The following is a 20969-nucleotide window of genomic DNA, read 5'->3' as shown; positions in this document are numbered from 1 at the left end:
CTGACAGGAGCCCGTACAGTCTATATCTACAATAATATATACCTGACAGGAGCCCATACAGTCTGTATCTACAGTAATATATACCTGACAGGAGCCCGTACAGTCTATATCTACAATAATATATACCTGACAGGAGCCCGTACAGTCTATATCTACAATAATATATACCTGACAGGAGCCCGTACAGTCTATATCTACCATACTATATACCTGACAGGAGTCTGTACAGTCTATATCTACAATACTATATACCTGACAGGGGCCCGTACAGTCTATATCTACAATAATATATACCTGACAGGAGCCCGTACAGTCTGTATCTACAATACTATATACCTGACAGGAGCCCGTACAGTCTGTATCTACAATAATATATACCTGACAGGAGCCCGTACAGTCTGTATCTACAATAATATATACCTGACAGGAGCCTGTACAGTCTGTATCTACAATAATATATACCTGACAGGAGCCCGTACAGTCTGTATCTACCATACTATATACCTGACAGGAGCCCGTACAGTCTGTATCTACAATAATATATACCTGACAGGAGCCCGTACAGTCTATATCTACAATAATATATACCTGACAGGAGCCCGTACAGTCTATATCTACAATACTATATACCTGACAGGAGCTCGTACAGTCTATATCTACAATAATATATACCTGACAGGAGTCCGTACAGTCTATATCTACCATACTATATACCTGACAGGAGCCTGTACAGTCTATATCTTCAATAATATATACCTGACAGGGGCCCATACAGTCTGTATCTACAATAATATATACCTGACAGGGGCCCGTACAGTCTATATCTACAATAATATATACCTGACAGGGGCCCATACAGTCTGTATCTACAATAATATATACCTGACAGGAGTCCGTACAGTCTATATCTACAATAATATATACCTGACAGGAGCCCGTACAGTCTATATCTACAATAATATATACCTGACAGGAGCCCGTACAGTCTATATCTACAATAATATATACCTGACAGGAGCCCGTACAGTCTATATCTACAATAATATATACCTGACAGGAGCCCGTACAGTCTGTATCTACAATACTATATACCTGACAGGAGCCCGTACAGTCTATATCTACAATAATATACACCTGACAGGAGCCCGTACAGTCTGTATATACAATACTATATACCTGACAGGAGCCCGTACAGTCTATATCTACCATAATATATACCTGACAGGAGCCCGTACAGTCTGTATCTACAATAATATATACCTGACAGGAGCCCGTACAGTCTATATCTACAATAATATATACCTGACAGGAGCCCGTACAGTCTGTATATACCATACTATATACCTGACAGGAGCCCGTACAGTCTGTATCTACAATAATATATACCTGACAGGAGCCCGTACAGTCTGTATCTACAATAATATATACCTGACAGGAGCCCGTACAGTCTATATCTACAATAATATATACCTGACAGGAGCCCGTACAGTCTGTATCTACAATAATATATACCTGACAGGAGCCCGTACAGTCTATATCTACAATAATATATACCTGACAGGGGCCCATACAGTCTATATCTACCATACTATATACCTGACAGGAGCCCATACAGTCTGTATCTACAATAATATATACCTGACAGGGGCCCATACAGTCTGTATCTACCATACTATATACCTGACAGGGGCCCGTACAGTCTATATCTACAATACTATATACCTGACAGGAGCCCGTACAGTCTATATCTACAAAACTATATACCTGACAGGAGCCCGTACAGTCTATATCTACAATAATATATACCTGACAGGGGCCCGTACAGTCTATATCTACAATAATATACACCTGACAGGAGCCCGTACAGTCTATATCTACAATAATATATACCTGACAGGAGCCCGTACAGTCTGTATCTACCATACTATATACCTGACAGGAGCCCGTACAGTCTATATCTACAATAATATATACCTGACAGGAGCCCGTACAGTCTATATCTACAATACTATATACCTGACAGGAGCCCGTACAGTCTGTATCTACCATACTATATACCTGACAGGAGCCCGTACAGTCTGTATCTACAATAATATATACCTGACAGGAGCCCGTACAGTCTATATCTACAATAATATACACCTGACAGGAGCCCGTACAGTCTATATCTACAATACTATATACCTGACAGGAGCCCGTACAGTCTATATCTACAATAATATATACCTGACAGGAGCCCGTACAGTCTATATCTACAATACTATATACCTGACAGGAGCCCGTACAGTCTATATCTACAATAATATATACCTGACAGGAGCCCGTACAGTCTATATCTACAATACTATATACCTGACAGGAGCCCGTACAGTCTGTATCTACCATACTATATACCTGACAGGAGCCCGTACAGTCTATATCTACAATACTATATACCTGACAGGAGCCCATACAGTCTATATCTACCATACTATATACCTGACAGGAGCCCGTACAGTCTATATCTACCATACTATATACCTGACAGGAGCCCGTACAGTCTGTATCTACAATAATATATACCTGACAGGAGCCCGTACAGTCTATATATACAATAATATATACCTGACAGGAGCCCGTACAGTCTATATCTACAATACTATATACCTGACAGGAGCCCGTACAGTCTATATCTACAATAATATACACCTGACAGGAGCCCGTACAGTCTATATCTACAATACTATATACCTGACAGGAGCCCGTACAGTCTATATCTACAATAATATATACCTGACCGAAGCCCGTACAGTCTATATCTACCATACTATATACCTGACAGGAGCCCGTACAGTCTATATCTACAATAATATATACCTGACAGGAGCCCGTACAGTCTGTATCTACCATACTATATACCTGACAGGAGCCCGTACAGTCTATATCTACAATAATATATACCTGACCGGAGCCCGTACAGTCTGTATATACCATACTATATACCTGACAGGAGCCCGTACAGTCTGTATCTACCATACTATATACCTGACAGGAGCCCGTACAGTCTATATCTACAATAATATATACCTGACAGGAGCCCGTACAGTCTATATCTACCATACTATATACCTGACAGGAGCCCGTACAGTCTATATCTACAATATATACCTGACAGGAGCCCGTACAGTCTATATCTACAATACTATATACCTGACAGGAGCCCGTACAGTCTGTATCTACCATACTATATACATGACAGGAGCCCGTACAGTCTGTATCTACCATACTATATACCTGACAGGAGCCCGTACAGTCTATATCTACAATAATATATACCTGACAGGGGCCCGTACAGTCTATATCTACAATAATATACACCTGACAGGAGCCCGTACAGTCTATATCTACAATACTATATACCTGACAGGAGCCCATACAGTCTATATCTACAATAATATACACCTGACAGGAGCCCGTACAGTCTATATCTACAATAATATACACCTGACAGGAGCCCGTACAGTCTATATCTACAATAATATACACCTGACAGGAGCCCGTACAGTCTATATCTACAATAATATATACCTGACAGGAGCCCGTACAGTCTATATCTACAATAATATACACCTGACAGGAGCCCGTACAGTCTATATCTACCATACTATATACCTGACAGGAGCCCATACAGTCTATATCTACAATAATATACACCTGACAGGAGCCCGTACAGTCTATATCTACAATAATATACACCTGACAGGAGCCCGTACAGTCTATATCTACCATACTATATACCTGACAGGAGCCCATACAGTCTATATCTACAATAATATACACCTGACAGGAGCCCGTACAGTCTATATCTACAATAATATACACCTGACAGGAGCCCATACAGTCTATATCTACAATAATATACACCTGACAGGAGCCCGTACAGTCTATATCTACCATACTATATACCTGACAGGAGCCCATACAGTCTATATCTACAATACTATATACCTGACAGGAGCCCGTACAGTCTATATCTACAATAATATACACCTGACAGGAGCCCGTACAGTCTATATCTACCATACTATATACCTGACAGGAGCCCATACAGTCTATATCTACCATACTATATACCTGACAGGGGCCCGTACAGTCTATATCTACAATAATATACACCTGACAGGAGCCCGTACAGTCTATATCTACAATAATATATACCTGACAGGAGCCCGTACAGTCTATATCTACCATACTATATACCTGACAGGAGCCCGTACAGTCTATATCTACAATAATATACACCTGACAGGAGCCCGTACAGTCTGTATCTACAATAATATACACCTGACAGGAGCCCGTACAGTCTGTATCTACAATAATATATACCTGACAGGAGCCCGTACAGTCTATATCTACCATACTATATACCTGACAGGAGCCCATACAGTCTATATCTACAATAATATACACCTGACAGGAGCCCGTACAGTCTATATGTACCATACTATATACCTGACAGGAGCCCGTACAGTCTATATCTACAATAATATATACCTGACAGGAGTCCGTACAGTCTATATCTACAATACTATATACCTGACAGGAGCCTGTACAGTCTATATCTACCATACTATATACCTGACAGGAGCCCGTACAGTCTATATCTACAATAATATATACCTGACAGGAGTCCGTACAGTCTATATCTACAATACTATATACCTGACAGGAGCCTGTACAGTCTATATCTACCATACTATATACCTGACAGGAGCCCGTACAGTCTATATCTACAATAATATATACCTGACAGGAGCCCGTACAGTCTATATCTACAATAATATATACCTGACAGGAGCCCGTACAGTCTATATCTACAATAATATATACCTGACAGGAGCCCGTACAGTCTATATCTACAATACTATATACCTGACAGGAGCCCGTACAGTCTATATCTACAATAATATATACCTGACAGGAGCCCGTACAGTCTGTATCTACAATAATATACACCTGACAGGAGTCCGTACAGTCTGTATCTACAATAATATATACCTGACAGGAGCCCGTACAGTCTATATCTACAATAATATACACCTGACAGGAGTCCGTACAGTCTGTATCTACAATAATATACACCTGACAGGAGTCCGTACAGTCTATATCCACAATAATATACACCTGACAGGAGCCCGTACAGTCTGTATCTACCATACTATATACCTGACAGGAGCCCGTACAGTCTGTATATACCATACTATATACCTGACAGGAGCCCGTACAGTCTGTATCTACAATAATATATACCTGACAGGAGCCCGTACAGTCTGTATGTACAATAATATATACCTGACAGGAGCCTGTACAGTCTATATCTACAATAATATATACCTGACAGGAGCCCGTACAGTCTATATCTACAATAATATATACCTGACAGGAGCCCGTACAGTCTATATCTACAATAATATATACCTGACAGGAGCCCGTACAGTCTATATCTACAATAATATATACCTGACAGGAGCCCGTACAGTCTATATCTACAATACTATACACCTGACAGGAGCCCGTACAGTCTGTATCTACAATAATATATACCTGACAGGAGCCCGTACAGTCTATATCTACAATAATATATACCTGACAGGAGCCTGTACAGTCTATATCTACAATAATATATACCTGACAGGAGCCCGTACAGTCTGTATCTACAATAATATATACCTGACAGGAGTCCATACAGTCTATATCTACAATAATATATACCTGACAGGAGCCTGTACAGTCTATATCTACAATACTATATACCTGACAGGAGCCCATACAGTCTGTATCTACAATAATATATACCTGACAGGAGTCCATACAGTCTATATCTACAATAATATATACCTGACAGGAGCCCGTACAGTCTGTATCTACAATAATATATACCTGACAGGAGCCCGTACAGTCTATATCTACAATAATATATACCTGACAGGAGCCTGTACAGTCTATATCTACAATAATATATACCTGACAGGAGCCCGTACAGTCTATATCTAAAATAATATATACCTGACAGGAGCCCGTACAGTCTATATCTACAATAATATATACCTGACAGGAGCCCGTACAGTCTATATCTACAATAATATATACCTGACAGGAGCCCGTACAGTCTATATCTACAATAATATATACCTGACAGGAGCCCGTACAGTCTATATCTACCATACTATACACCTGACAGGAGCCCGTACAGTCTATATCTACAATAATATATACCTGACAGGAGCCCGTACAGTCTGTATCTACAATAATATATACCCGACAGGAGCCCGTACAGTCTATACCTACAATAATATATACCTGACAGGAGCCCGTACAGTCTATATCTACAATAATATATACCTGACAGGAGCCCGTACAGTCTATATCTACAATAATATATACCTGACAGGAGCCCGTACAGTCTATATCTACAATAATATACACCTGACAGGAGCCCGTACAGTCTATATCTACAATAATATATACCTGACAGGAGCCCGTACAGTCTATATCTACAATAATATATACCTGACAGGAGCCCGTACAGTCTGTATCTACAATAATATATACCTGACAGGAGCCCGTACAGTCTATATCTACAATAATATATACCTGACAGGAGCCCGTACAGTCTATATCTACAATAATATATACCTGACAGGAGCCCGTACAGTCTATATCTACAATAATATACACCTGACAGGAGCCCGTACAGTCTATATCTACAATAATATATACCTGACAGGAGCCCGTACAGTCTGTATCTACAATAATATATACCTGACAGGAGTCCGTACAGTCTATATCTACCATACTATAGACCTGACAGGAGCCCATACAGTCTGTATCTACAATAATATATACCTGACAGGAGCCCATACAGTCTGTATCTACCATACTATATACCTGACAGGAGCCCGTACAGTCTGTATATACAATACTATATACCTGACAGGAGTCCGTACAGTCTATATCTACAATAATATACACCTGACAGGGGCCCGTACAGTCTATATCTACAATAATATACACCTGACAGGAGCCCGTACAGTCTGTATCTACAATAATATATACCTGACAGGAGCCCATACAGTCTGTATCTACCATACTATATACCTGACAGGAGCCCGTACAGTCTGTATCTACAATAATATATACCTGACAGGAGCCCGTACAGTCTATATCTACAATAATATATACCTGACAGGAGCCCGTACAGTCTGTATCTACAATAATATATACCTGACAGGAGCCCGTACAGTCTATATCTACAATACTATATACCTGACAGGAGCCCGTACAGTCTGTATCTACAATAATATATACCTGACAGGAGCCCGTACAGTCTATATCTACAATAATATATACCTGACAGGAGCCCGTACAGTCTGTATCTACAATAATATATACCTGACAGGGGCCTGTACAGTCTGTATCTACAATAATATATACCTGACAGGAGCCCGTACAGTCTATATCTACAATAATATATACCTGACAGGAGCCCGTACAGTCTGTATCTACAATAATATATACCTGACAGGAGCCCGTACAGTCTGTATCTACAATAATATATACCTGACAGGAGCCCGTACAGTCTGTATCTACCATACTATATACCTGACAGGAGCCCGTACAGTCTATATCTACAATAATATATACCTGACAGGAGCCCGTACAGTCTGTATCTACCATACTATATACCTGACAGGAGCCCGTACAGTCTATATCTACAATAATATAGACCTGACAGGAGCCCGTACAGTCTATATCTACAATAATATATACCTGACAGGAGCCCGTACAGTCTATATCTACAATAATATACACCTGACAGGAGCCCGTACAGTCTATATCTACCATACTATATACCTGACAGGAGCCCATACAGTCTGTATCTACAATAATATATACCTGACAGGAGCCCGTACAGTCTGTATCTACAATAATATATACCTGACAGGAGCCCGTACAGTCTATATCTACCATACTATATACCTGACAGGAGCCCGTACAGTCTGTATCTACAATAATATATACCTGACAGGAGCCCGTACAGTCTGTATCTACAATACTATATACCTGACAGGAGCCCGTACAGTCTGTATATACAATAAAATATACCTGACAGGAGCCCGTACAGTCTGTATCTACAATAATATATACCTGACAGGAGCCTGTACAGTCTGTATCTACAATAATATATACCTGACAGGGGCCCGTACAGTCTATATCTACAATAATATATACCTGACAGGAGCCCGTACAGTCTATATCTACAATAATATATACCTGACAGGAGCCCGTACAGTCTATATCTACCATACTATATACCTGATAGGAGCCCGTACAGTCTATATCTACAATAATATATACCTGACAGGAGCCCGTACAGTCTATATCTACCATACTATATACCTGATAGGAGCCCGTACAGTCTATATCTACAATAATATATACCTGACAGGAGCCCGTACAGTCTATATCTACAATAATATATACCTGACAGGAGCCCGTACAGTCTATATCTACCATACTATATACCTGATAGGAGCCCGTACAGTCTATATCTACAATAATATATACCTGACAGGAGCCCGTACAGTCTGTATCTACAATAATATATACCTGACAGGAGCCCGTACAGTCTGTATCTACAATACTATATACCTGACAGGAGCCCGTACAGTCTATATCTACCATACTATACACCTGACAGGAGCCCGTACAGTCTGTATCTACAATAATATATACCTGACAGGAGCCCGTACAGTCTGTATCTACAATAATATATACCTGACAGGAGCCCGTACAGTCTGTATCTACAATAATATATACCTGACAGGGGCCCGTACAGTCTATATCTACCATAATATATACCTGACAGGAGCCCGTACAGTCTATATCTACAATAATATATACCTGACAGGAGCCCGTACAGTCTATATCTACAGTAATATATACCTGACAGGAGCCCGTACAGTCTGTATCTACAATAATATATACCTGACAGGAGCCCGTACAGTCTATATCTACAATAATATATACCTGACAGGGGCCCGTACAGTCTATATCTACCATACTATATACCTGACAGGAGCCCGTACAGTCTATATCTACAATAAAATATACCTGACAGGAGCCCGTACAGTCTGTATCTACAATAATATATACCTGACAGGAGCCTGTACAGTCTGTATCTACAATAATATACACCTGACAGGAGCCCGTACAGTCTATATCTACAATAATATATACCTGACAGGAGCCCGTACAGTCTGTATATACCATACTATATACCTGACAGGAGCCCGTACAGTCTGTATATACCATACTATATACCTGACAGGAGCCCGTACAGTCTGTATCTACAATAATATATACCTGACAGGAGCCTGTACAGTCTGTATCTACCATACTATATACCTGACAGGAGCCCGTACAGTCTGTATCTACAATAATATATACCTGACAGGGGCCCGTACAGTCTATATCTACCATACTATATACCTGACAGGAGCCCGTACAGTCTATATCTACAATAAAATATACCTGACAGGAGCCCGTACAGTCTGTATCTACAATAATATATACCTGACAGGAGCCCGTACAGTCTGTATCTACAATAATATATACCTGACAGGAGCCCGTACAGTCTGTATATACCATACTATATACCTGACAGGAGCCCGTACAGTCTATATCTACCATACTATATACCTGACAGGAGCCCGTACAGTCTGTATCTACAATAATATATACCTGACAGGAGCCTGTACAGTCTGTATCTACAATAATATATACCTGACAGGAGCCCGTACAGTCTATATCTACAATAATATATACCTGACAGGAGCCCGTACAGTCTGTATATACCATACTATATACCTGACAGGAGCCCGTACAGTCTGTATATACCATACTATATACCTGACAGGAGCCCGTACAGTCTATATCCACAATAATATATACCTGACAGGAGCCCGTACAGTCTGTATCTACAATAATATACACCTGACAGGAGCCCGTACAGTCTATATCTACAATACTATATACCTGACAGGAGCCCGTACAGTCTGTATATACCATACTATATACCTGACAGGAGCCCGTACAGTCTGTATCTACCATACTATATACCTGACAGGAGCCCGTACAGTCTGTATCTACAATAATATATACCTGACAGGAGCCCGTACAGTCTGTATCTACAATAATATATACCTGACAGGAGCCCGTACAGTCTGTATCTACAATAATATATACCTGACAGGAGCCCGTACAGTCTGTATCTACAATAATATATACCTGACAGGAGCCCGTACAGTCTGTATCTACAATAATATATACCTGACAGGAGCCCGTACAGTCTATATCTACAATAATATATACCTGACAGGAGCCCGTACAGTCTGTATCTACAATAATATATACCTGACAGGAGCCCGTACAGTCTGTATCTACAATAATATATACCTGACAGGAGCCCGTACAGTCTATATCTACAATAATATATACCTGACAGGAGCCCGTACAGTCTATATCTACAATAATATATACCTGACAGGAGCCCGTACAGTCTGTATCTACAATACTATATACCTGACAGGAGCCCGTACAGTCTATATCTACAATAATATATACCTGACAGGAGCCCGTACAGTCTATATCTACAATAATATATACCTGACAGGAGCCCGTACAGTCTGTATCTACCATACTATATACCTGACAGGGGCCCGTACAGTCTGTATATACAATAAAATATACCTGACAGGAGCCCGTACAGTCTGTATCTACAATAATATATACCTGACAGGAGCCTGTACAGTCTATATCTACAATACTATATACCTGACAGGAGCCCGTACAGTCTGTATCTACAATAATATATACCTGACAGGAGCCCGTACAGTCTGTATCTACAATAATATATACCTGACAGGAGCCCGTACAGTCTGTATATACAATAATATATACCTGACAGGAGCCCGTACAGTCTGTATCTACAATAATATATACCTGACAGGAGCCCGTACAGTCTATATCTACAATAATATATACCTGACAGGAGTCCGTACAGTCTATATCTACAATAATATATACCTGACAGGAGCCCGTACAGTCTATATCTACAATAATATATACCTGACAGGAGCCCGTACAGTCTGTATCTACCATACTATATACCTGACAGGGGCCCGTACAGTCTGTATCTACAATAATATATACCTGACAGGAGCCTGTACAGTCTATATCTACAATACTATATACCTGACAGGAGCCCGTACAGTCTGTATCTACAATAATATATACCTGACAGGAGCCCGTACAGTCTGTATCTACAATACTATATACCTGACAGGAGCCCGTACAGTCTATATCTACAATACTATATACCTGACAGGAGCCCGTACAGTCTGTATCTACAATAATATATACCTGACAGGAGCCCATACAGTCTATATCTACAATAATATATACCTGACAGGAGCCCGTACAGTCTATATCTACAATAATATATACCTGACAGGAGCCCGTACAGTCTATATCTACAATAATATATACCTGACAGGAGCCCGTACAGTCTGTATCTACCATACTATATACCTGACAGGAGCCCGTACAGTCTGTATATACAATAAAATATACCTGACAGGAGCCCGTACAGTCTATATCTACAATACTATATACCTGACAGGAGCCCGTACAGTCTATATCTACAATACTATATACCTGACAGGAGCCCGTACAGTCTGTATCTACAATAATATATACCTGACAGGAGCCCGTACAGTCTATATCTACAATAATATATACCTGACAGGGGCCCATACAGTCTATATCTACAATAATATATACCTGACAGGAGCCCGTACAGTCTATATCTACAATAATATATACCTGACAGGAGCCCGTACAGTCTATATCTACAATACTATACACCTGACAGGAGCTCGTACAGTCTATATCTACAATAATATATACCTGACAGGGGCCCATACAGTCTATATCTACAATAATATATACCTGACAGGGGCCCATACAGTCTATATCTACCATACTATATACCTGACAGGAGCCCGTACAGTCTATATCTACAATAATATATACCTGACAGGGGCCCATACAGTCTATATCTACAATAATATATACCTGACAGGGGCCCATACAGTCTATATCTACCATACTATATACCTGACAGGAGCCCGTACAGTCTATATCTACAATAATATATACCTGACAGGGGCCCATACAGTCTATATCTACAATAATATATACCTGACAGGGGCCCATACAGTCTATATCTACCATACTATATACCTGACAGGAGCCCGTACAGTCTATATCTACAATAATATACACCTGACAGGAGCTCGTACAGTCTATATCTACAATAATATATACCTGACAGGAGCCCGTACAGTCTATATCTACAATAATATATACCTGACAGGAGCCCGTACAGTCTATATCTACAATAATATACACCTGACAGGAGCCCGTACAGTCTATATCTACAATAATATATACCTGACAGGAGCCCGTACAGTCTATATCTACAATAATATATACCTGACAGGAGCCCGTACAGTCTATATCTACAATAATATATACCTGACAGGAGCCCGTACAGTCTATATCTACAATAATATACACCTGACAGGAGCCCGTACAGTCTATATCTACAATAATATATACCTGACAGGAGCCCGTACAGTCTGTATCTACAATAATATATACCTGACAGGAGCCCGTACAGTCTATATCTACAATAATATATACCTGACAGGAGCCCGTACAGTCTATATCTACAATAATATATACCTGACAGGAGCCCGTACAGTCTATATCTACAATAATATATACCTGACAGGAGCCCGTACAGTCTGTATCTACAATAATATATACCTGACAGGATCCCGTACAGTCTATATCTACAATAATATATACCTGACAGGAGCCCGTACAGTCTATATCTACAATAATATATACCTGACAGGAGCCCGTATAGTCTGTATCTACAATAATATATACCTGACAGGAGCCTGTACAGTCTGTATCTACAATAATATATACCTGACAGGAGCCCGTACAGTCTGTATCTACAATAATATATACCTGACCGGAGCCCGTACAGTCTGTATCTACAATAATATATACCTGACCGGAGCCCGTACAGTCTATATCTACAATAATATATACCTGACAGGAGCCCGTACAGTCTATATCTACAATAATATATACCTGACAGGAGCCCGTACAGTCTGTATCTACAATAATATATACCTGACAGGAGCCCGTACAGTCTGTATCTACAATAATATATACCTGACAGGGGCCCATACAGTCTATATCTACAATAATATATACCTGACAGGAGCCCGTACAGTCTATATCTACAATAATATATACCTGACAGGAGCCCGTACAGTCTGTATCTACAATAATATATACCTGACCGGAGCCCGTACAGTCTATATCTACAATAATATATACCTGACAGGAGCCCGTACAGTCTATATCTACAATACTATATACCTGACAGGAGCCCGTACAGTCTGTATCTACCATACTATATACCTGACAGGAGCCCGTACAGTCTATATCTACAATAATATATACCTGACAGGAGCCCGTACAGTCTATATCTACCATACTATATACCTGACAGGAGTCCATACAGTCTATATCTACAATAATATATACCTGACAGGAGTCCGTACAGTCTATATCTACCATACTATATACCTGACAGGAGCCCGTACAGTCTATATCTACAATACTATATACCTGACAGGAGCCCGTACAGTCTATATCTACAATACTATATACCTGACAGGAGCCCGTACAGTCTATATCTACAATAATATATACCTGACAGGAGCCCGTACAGTCTGTATCTACAATACTATATACCTGACAGGAGTCCATACAGTCTATATCTACAATAATATATACCTGACAGGAGCCCGTACAGTCTGTATCTACAATAATATATACCTGACAGGAGTCCGTACAGTCTGTATCTACAGTAATATATACCTGACAGGAGCCCGTACAGTCTATATCTACAATAATATATACCTGACAGGAGTCCATACAGTCTATATCTACAATAATATATACCTGACAGGAGCCCGTACAGTCTATATCTACAATAATACATACCTGACAGGAGCCCATACAGTCTATATCTACAATAATATATACCTGACAGGAGCCCGTACAGTCTATATCTACAATAATATATACCTGACAGGAGCCCGTACAGTCTATATCTACAATAATATATACCTGACAGGGGCCCGTACAGTCTATATCTACAATAATATATACCTGACAGGAGCCCGTACAGTCTATATCTACAATAATATATACCTGACAGGGGCCCGTACAGTCTGTATCTACAATAATATATACCTGACAGGAGCCCGTACAGTCTGTATCTACAATAATATATACCTGACAGGAGCCCGTACAGTCTATATCTACAATAATATATACCTGACAGGAGCCCGTACAGTCTGTATCTACAATAATATATACCTGACAGGAGCCCGTACAGTCTGTATCTACAATAATATACACCTGACAGGAGTCTGTACAGTCTATATCTACAATAATATATACCTGACAGGAGCCCGTACAGTCTGTATCTACAATAATATATACCTGACAGGAGCCCGTACAGTCTATATCTACAATAATATATACCTGACAGGAGCCCGTACAGTCTATATCTACAATAATATACACCTGACAGGAGCCCGTACAGTCTATATCTACAATAATATATACCTGACAGGAGTCCGTACAGTCTATATCTACAATAATATATACCTGACAGGATCCCGTACAGTCTATATCTACAATAATATATACCTGACAGGAGCCTGTACAGTCTATATCTACAATAATATATACCTGACAGGAGCCCGTACAGTCTATATCTACAATAATATATACCTGACAGGAGTCCGTACAGTCTATATCTACAATAATATATACCTGACAGGATCCCGTACAGTCTATATCTACAATAATATATACCTGACAGGAGCCCGTACAGTCTGTATCTACAATAATATATACCTGACAGGAGCCCGTACAGTCTGTATCTACAATAATATATACCTGACAGGATCCCGTACAGTCTATATCTACAATAATATATACCTGACAGGAGCCTGTACAGTCTATATCTACAATAATATATACCTGACAGGAGCCCGTACAGTCTATATCTACAATAATATATACCTGACAGGAGCCCGTACAGTCTATATCTACAATAATATATACCTGACAGGAGCCCGTACAGTCTGTATCTACCATACTATATACCTGACAGGAGCCCGTACAGTCCATATCTACAATAATATATACCTGACAGGAGCCCATACATTCTGTATCTACAATAATATATACCTGACAGGAGCCCGTACAGTCTGTATCTACAATAATATATACCTGACAGGAGCCCGTACAGTCTATATCTACAATAATATATACCTGACAGGAGCCCGTACAGTCTATATCTACAATAATATATACCTGACAGGATCCCGTACAGTCTATATCTACAATAATATATACCTGACAGGAGTCCGTACAGTCTATATCTACAATAATATATACCTGACAGGATCCCGTACAGTCTATATCTACAATAATATATACCTGACAGGAGCCCGTACAGTCTGTATCTACAATAATATATACCTGACAGGAGCCCGTACAGTCTATATCTACAATAATATATACCTGACAGGAGCCCGTACAGTCTGTATCTACCATACTATATACCTGACAGGAGCCCGTACAGTCTATATCTACAATAATATATACCTGACAGGAGTCCGTACAGTCTATATCTACAATAATATATACCTGACAGGATCCCGTACAGTCTATATCTACAATAATATATACCTGACAGGAGCCCGTACAGTCTGTATCTACAATAATATATACCTGACAGGAGCCCGTACAGTGTATATCTACAATAATATATACCTGACAGGAGCCCGTACAGTCTGTATCTACCATACTATATACCTGACAGGAGCCCGTACAGTCTATATCTACAATAATATATACCTGACAGGAGCTCGTACAGTCTGTATCTACAATAATATATACCTGACAGGAGCTCGTACAGTCTGTATCTACAATAATATATACCTGACAGGAGCCCGTACAGTCTGTATCTACCATACTATATACCTGACAGGAGCCCGTACAGTCTGTATCTACCATACTATATACCTGACAGGAGCCCGTACAGTCTGTATCTACCATACTATATACCTGACAGGAGCCCGTACAGTCTATATCTACAATAATATACACCTGACAGGAGCCCGTACAGTCTATATCTACAATAATATACACCTGACAGGAGCCCGTACAGTCTATATCTACAATAATATATACCTGACAGGAGCCCGTACAGTCTGTATCTACCATACTATATACCTGACAGGAGCCCGTACAGTCTATATCTACAATAATATATACCTGACAGGAGCCCGTACAGTCTATATCTACAATAATATACACCTGACAGGAGCCCGTACAGTCTGTATCTACAATAATATATACCTGACAGGAGCCCGTACAGTCTATATCTACCATACTATATACCTGACAGGAGCCCGTACAGTCTGTATCTACCATACTATATACCTGACAGGAGCCCGTACAGTCTATATCTACAATAATATACACCTGACAGGAGCCCGTACAGTCTATATCTACCATACTATATACCTGACAGGAGCCCGTACAGTCTGTATCTACCATACTATATACCTGACAGGAGCCCGTACAGTCTATATCTACCATACTATATACCTGACAGGAGCCCGTACAGTCTATATCTACAATAATATATACCTGACAGGAGCCCGTACAGTCTATATCTACCATACTATATACCTGACAGGAGCCCGTACAGTCTGTATCTACCATACTATATACCTGACAGGAGCCCGTACAGTCTATATCTACCATACTATATACCTGACAGGAGCCCGTACAGTCTGTATCTACCATACTATATACCTGACAGGAGCCCGTACAGTCTGTATATACCATACTATATACCTGACAGGAGCCCGTACAGTCTGTATCTACAATAATATATACCTGACAGGAGCCCGTACAGTCTGTATCTACAATAATATATACCTGACAGGAGCCCGTACAGTCTATATCTACAATAATATATACCTGACAGGAGCCCGTACAGTCTGTATCTACAATAATATATACCTGACAGGAGCCCGTACAGTCTGTATCTACAATAATATATACCTGACAGGAGCCCGTACAGTCTATATCTACAATAATATATACCTGACAGGAGCCCGTACAGTCTGTATCTACAATAATATATACCTGACAGGAGCCCGTACAGTCTATATCTACAATAATATATACCTGACAGGAGCCCGTACAGTCTATATCTACAATAATATATACCTGACAGGAGCCCGTACAGTCTGTATCTACCATAATATATACCTGACAGGAGCCCGTACAGTCTGTATCTACCATACTATATACCTGACAGGAGCCCGTACAGTCTGTATATACCATACTATATACCTGACAGGAGCCCGTACAGTCTGTATCTACCATACTATATACCTGACAGGAGCCCGTACAGTCTGTATCTACCATACTATATACCTGACAGGAGCCCGTACAGTCTGTATCTACAATACTATATACCTGACAGGAGCCCGTACAGTCTGTATCTACAATACTATATACCTGACAGGAGCCTGTACAGTCTGTATCTACCATACTATATACCTGACAGGAGCCCGTACAGTCTGTATCTACAATAATATATACCTGACAGGAGCCCGTACAGTCTGTATCTACCATAATATATACCTGACAGGAGTCCGTACAGTCTATATCTACAATAATATATACCTGACAGGAGCCCGTACAGTCTATATCTACAATAATATATACCTGACAGGAGCCCGTACAGTCTGTATCTACCATACTATATACCTGACAGGAGCCCGTACAGTCTATATCTACAATAATATACACCTGACAGGAGCCCGTACAGTCTATATCTACAATAATATATACCTGACAGGAGCCCGTACAGTCTATATCTACAATAATATATACCTGACAGGAGCCCGTACAGTCTATATCTACAATAATATATACCTGACAGGAGCCCGTACAGTCTGTATCTACAATAATACATACCTGACAGGAGCCCGTACAGTCTGTATCTACAATAATATATACCTGACAGGAGCCCGTACAGTCTATATCTACAATAATATATACCTGACAGGAGCCCGTACAGTCTGTATCTACAATAATACATACCTGACAGGAGCCCGTACAGTCTGTATCTACCATACTATATACCTGACAGGAGCCCGTACAGTCTGTATCTACAATACTATATACCTGATAGGAGCCCGTACAGTCTGTATCTACAATACTATATACCTGACAGGAGCCCGTACAGTCCATATCTACAATAATATATACCTGACAGGAGTCCGTACAGTCTGTATCTACAATAATACATACCTGACAGGAGCCCGTACAGTCTGTATCTACAATAATATATACCTGACAGGAGCCCGTACAGTCTGTATCTACAATACTATATACCTGACAGGAGCCCGTACAGTCTGTATCTACAATAATATATACCTGACAGGAGCCCGTACAGTCTGTATCTACAATAATACATACCTGACAGGAGCCCGTACAGTCTGTATCTACAATAATATATACCTGACAGGAGCCCGTACAGTCTATATCTACAATAATATATACCTGACAGGAGCCCGTACAGTCTGTATCTACCATAATATATACCTGACAGGAGCCCGTACAGTCTGTATCTACCATACTATATACCTGACAGGAGCCCGTACAGTCTGTATCTACAATACTATATACCTGATAGGAGCCCGTACAGTCTGTATCTACAATACTATATACCTGACAGGAGCCCATACAGTCTATATCTACAATAATATATACCTGACAGGAGCCCGTACAGTCTGTATCTACAATAATATATACCTGACAGGGGCCCGTACAGTCTGTATCTACCATACTATATACCTGACAGGAGTCCGTACAGTCCATATCTACAATAATATATACCTGACAGGAGTCCGTACAGTCTGTATCTACAATAATACATACCTGACAGGAGCCCGTACAGTCTGTATCTACAATAATATATACCTGACAGGAGCCCGTACAGTCTATATCTACAATAATATATACCTGACAGGAGCCCGTACAGTCTGTATCTACCATAATATATACCTGACAGGAGCCCGTACAGTCTGTATCTACCATACTATATACCTGACAGGAGCCCGTACAGTCTGTATCTACAATACTATATACCTGATAGGAGCCCGTACAGTCTGTATCTACAATACTATATACCTGACAGGAGCCCATACAGTCTATATCTACAATAATATATACCTGACAGGAGCCCGTACAGTCTGTATCTACCATAATATATACCTGACAGGAGCCCGTACAGTCTGTATCTACAATACTATATACCTGATAGGAGCCCGTACAGTCTGTATCTACAATAATATATACCTGACAGGAGCCCGTACAGTCTGTATCTACCATACTATATACCTGACAGGAGCCCGTACAGTCTGTATCTACAATACTATATACCTGACAGGAGCCCGTACAGTCTGTATCTACAATACTATATACCTGACAGGAGCCCGTACAGTCTATATCTACAATAATATATACCTGACAGGAGCCCGTACAGTCTGTATCTACAATAATATATACCTGACAGGAGCCCGTACAGTCTGTATCTACCATACTATATACCTGACAGGAGCCCGTACAGTCTGTATCTACCATACTATATACCTGACAGGAGTCCGTACAGTCTGTATCTACAATAATATATACCTGACAGGAGCCCGTACAGTCTGTATCTACCATACTATATACCTGACAGGAGCCCGTACAGTCTGTATCTACCATACTATATACCTGACAGGAGCCCGTACAGTCTGTATCTACAATACTATATACCTGACAGGAGCCCGTACAGTCTATATCTACAATAATATATACCTGACAGGAGCCCGTACAGTCTATATCTACAATAATATATACCTGACAGGAGCCCGTACAGTCTATATCTACAATAATATATACCTGACAGGAGCCCGTACAGTCTATATCTACCATACTATTGTGACGCCCAAGAGACCGGGGTACCCAGCACCGGACCAATGGGGTCTGTCTGTTGAGGGGGGTGTCACGGGTGGCTTGACCCGGTGCTGTGGCCTCAGGCAATGCACAGTGTAAAGGGTATCGTGAGGGAACAGGCACTTACTTGATCAGCAGCAGGTTCTCCCAGCGGTGATGATCCCAATCCTGGATAGATGGCTATTGTCCAAATGAAAGACTGAGGCACTGAAACGTTTAACCAGTTTACTTTAACAAAAAAAGGATTTACAACCAGTCCTGTCACCGGAGTCTGTATGGGAACTCTGAGTTACTTTGACCCTGCCGGGGTCTTCGCCTCTTATTGTACGCAATATCTGTGTGGCCCTGCTGCTGTATGTGAACTGGCTGCCGGCCCAATCTGTCCCCTCCGGGTCCTGGTTCGACGGGCAACCCGAGTCCTTTTATCGGCTTACCCCCTCCAGGAGTACCACTGAACTCTGTGTCTGTTGCTGCGTCCGACCCTAGTGAAGCTGATATCACCTCACGTTTTTCCGGTTGCTGTATTATATGTAATGAATACAGCCACGGATCCGGTATCCGTCTTTGCGCCTGTTCTGGGTAGTGATTAATGCTACCCGGTTCTCACAATGTCCTTTTTCTCTATCCCTCTTCTCCTCAGGCCGGTGATTTAGGCCTGGTAACAGTCACAGGTC

Source organism: Ranitomeya imitator, chromosome 2, assembly GCF_032444005.1.
Source record: "Ranitomeya imitator isolate aRanImi1 chromosome 2, aRanImi1.pri, whole genome shotgun sequence".
Classification (NCBI taxonomy): Eukaryota; Metazoa; Chordata; class Amphibia; order Anura; family Dendrobatidae; genus Ranitomeya; species Ranitomeya imitator.
This window is presented reverse-complemented; position numbering follows the sequence as displayed.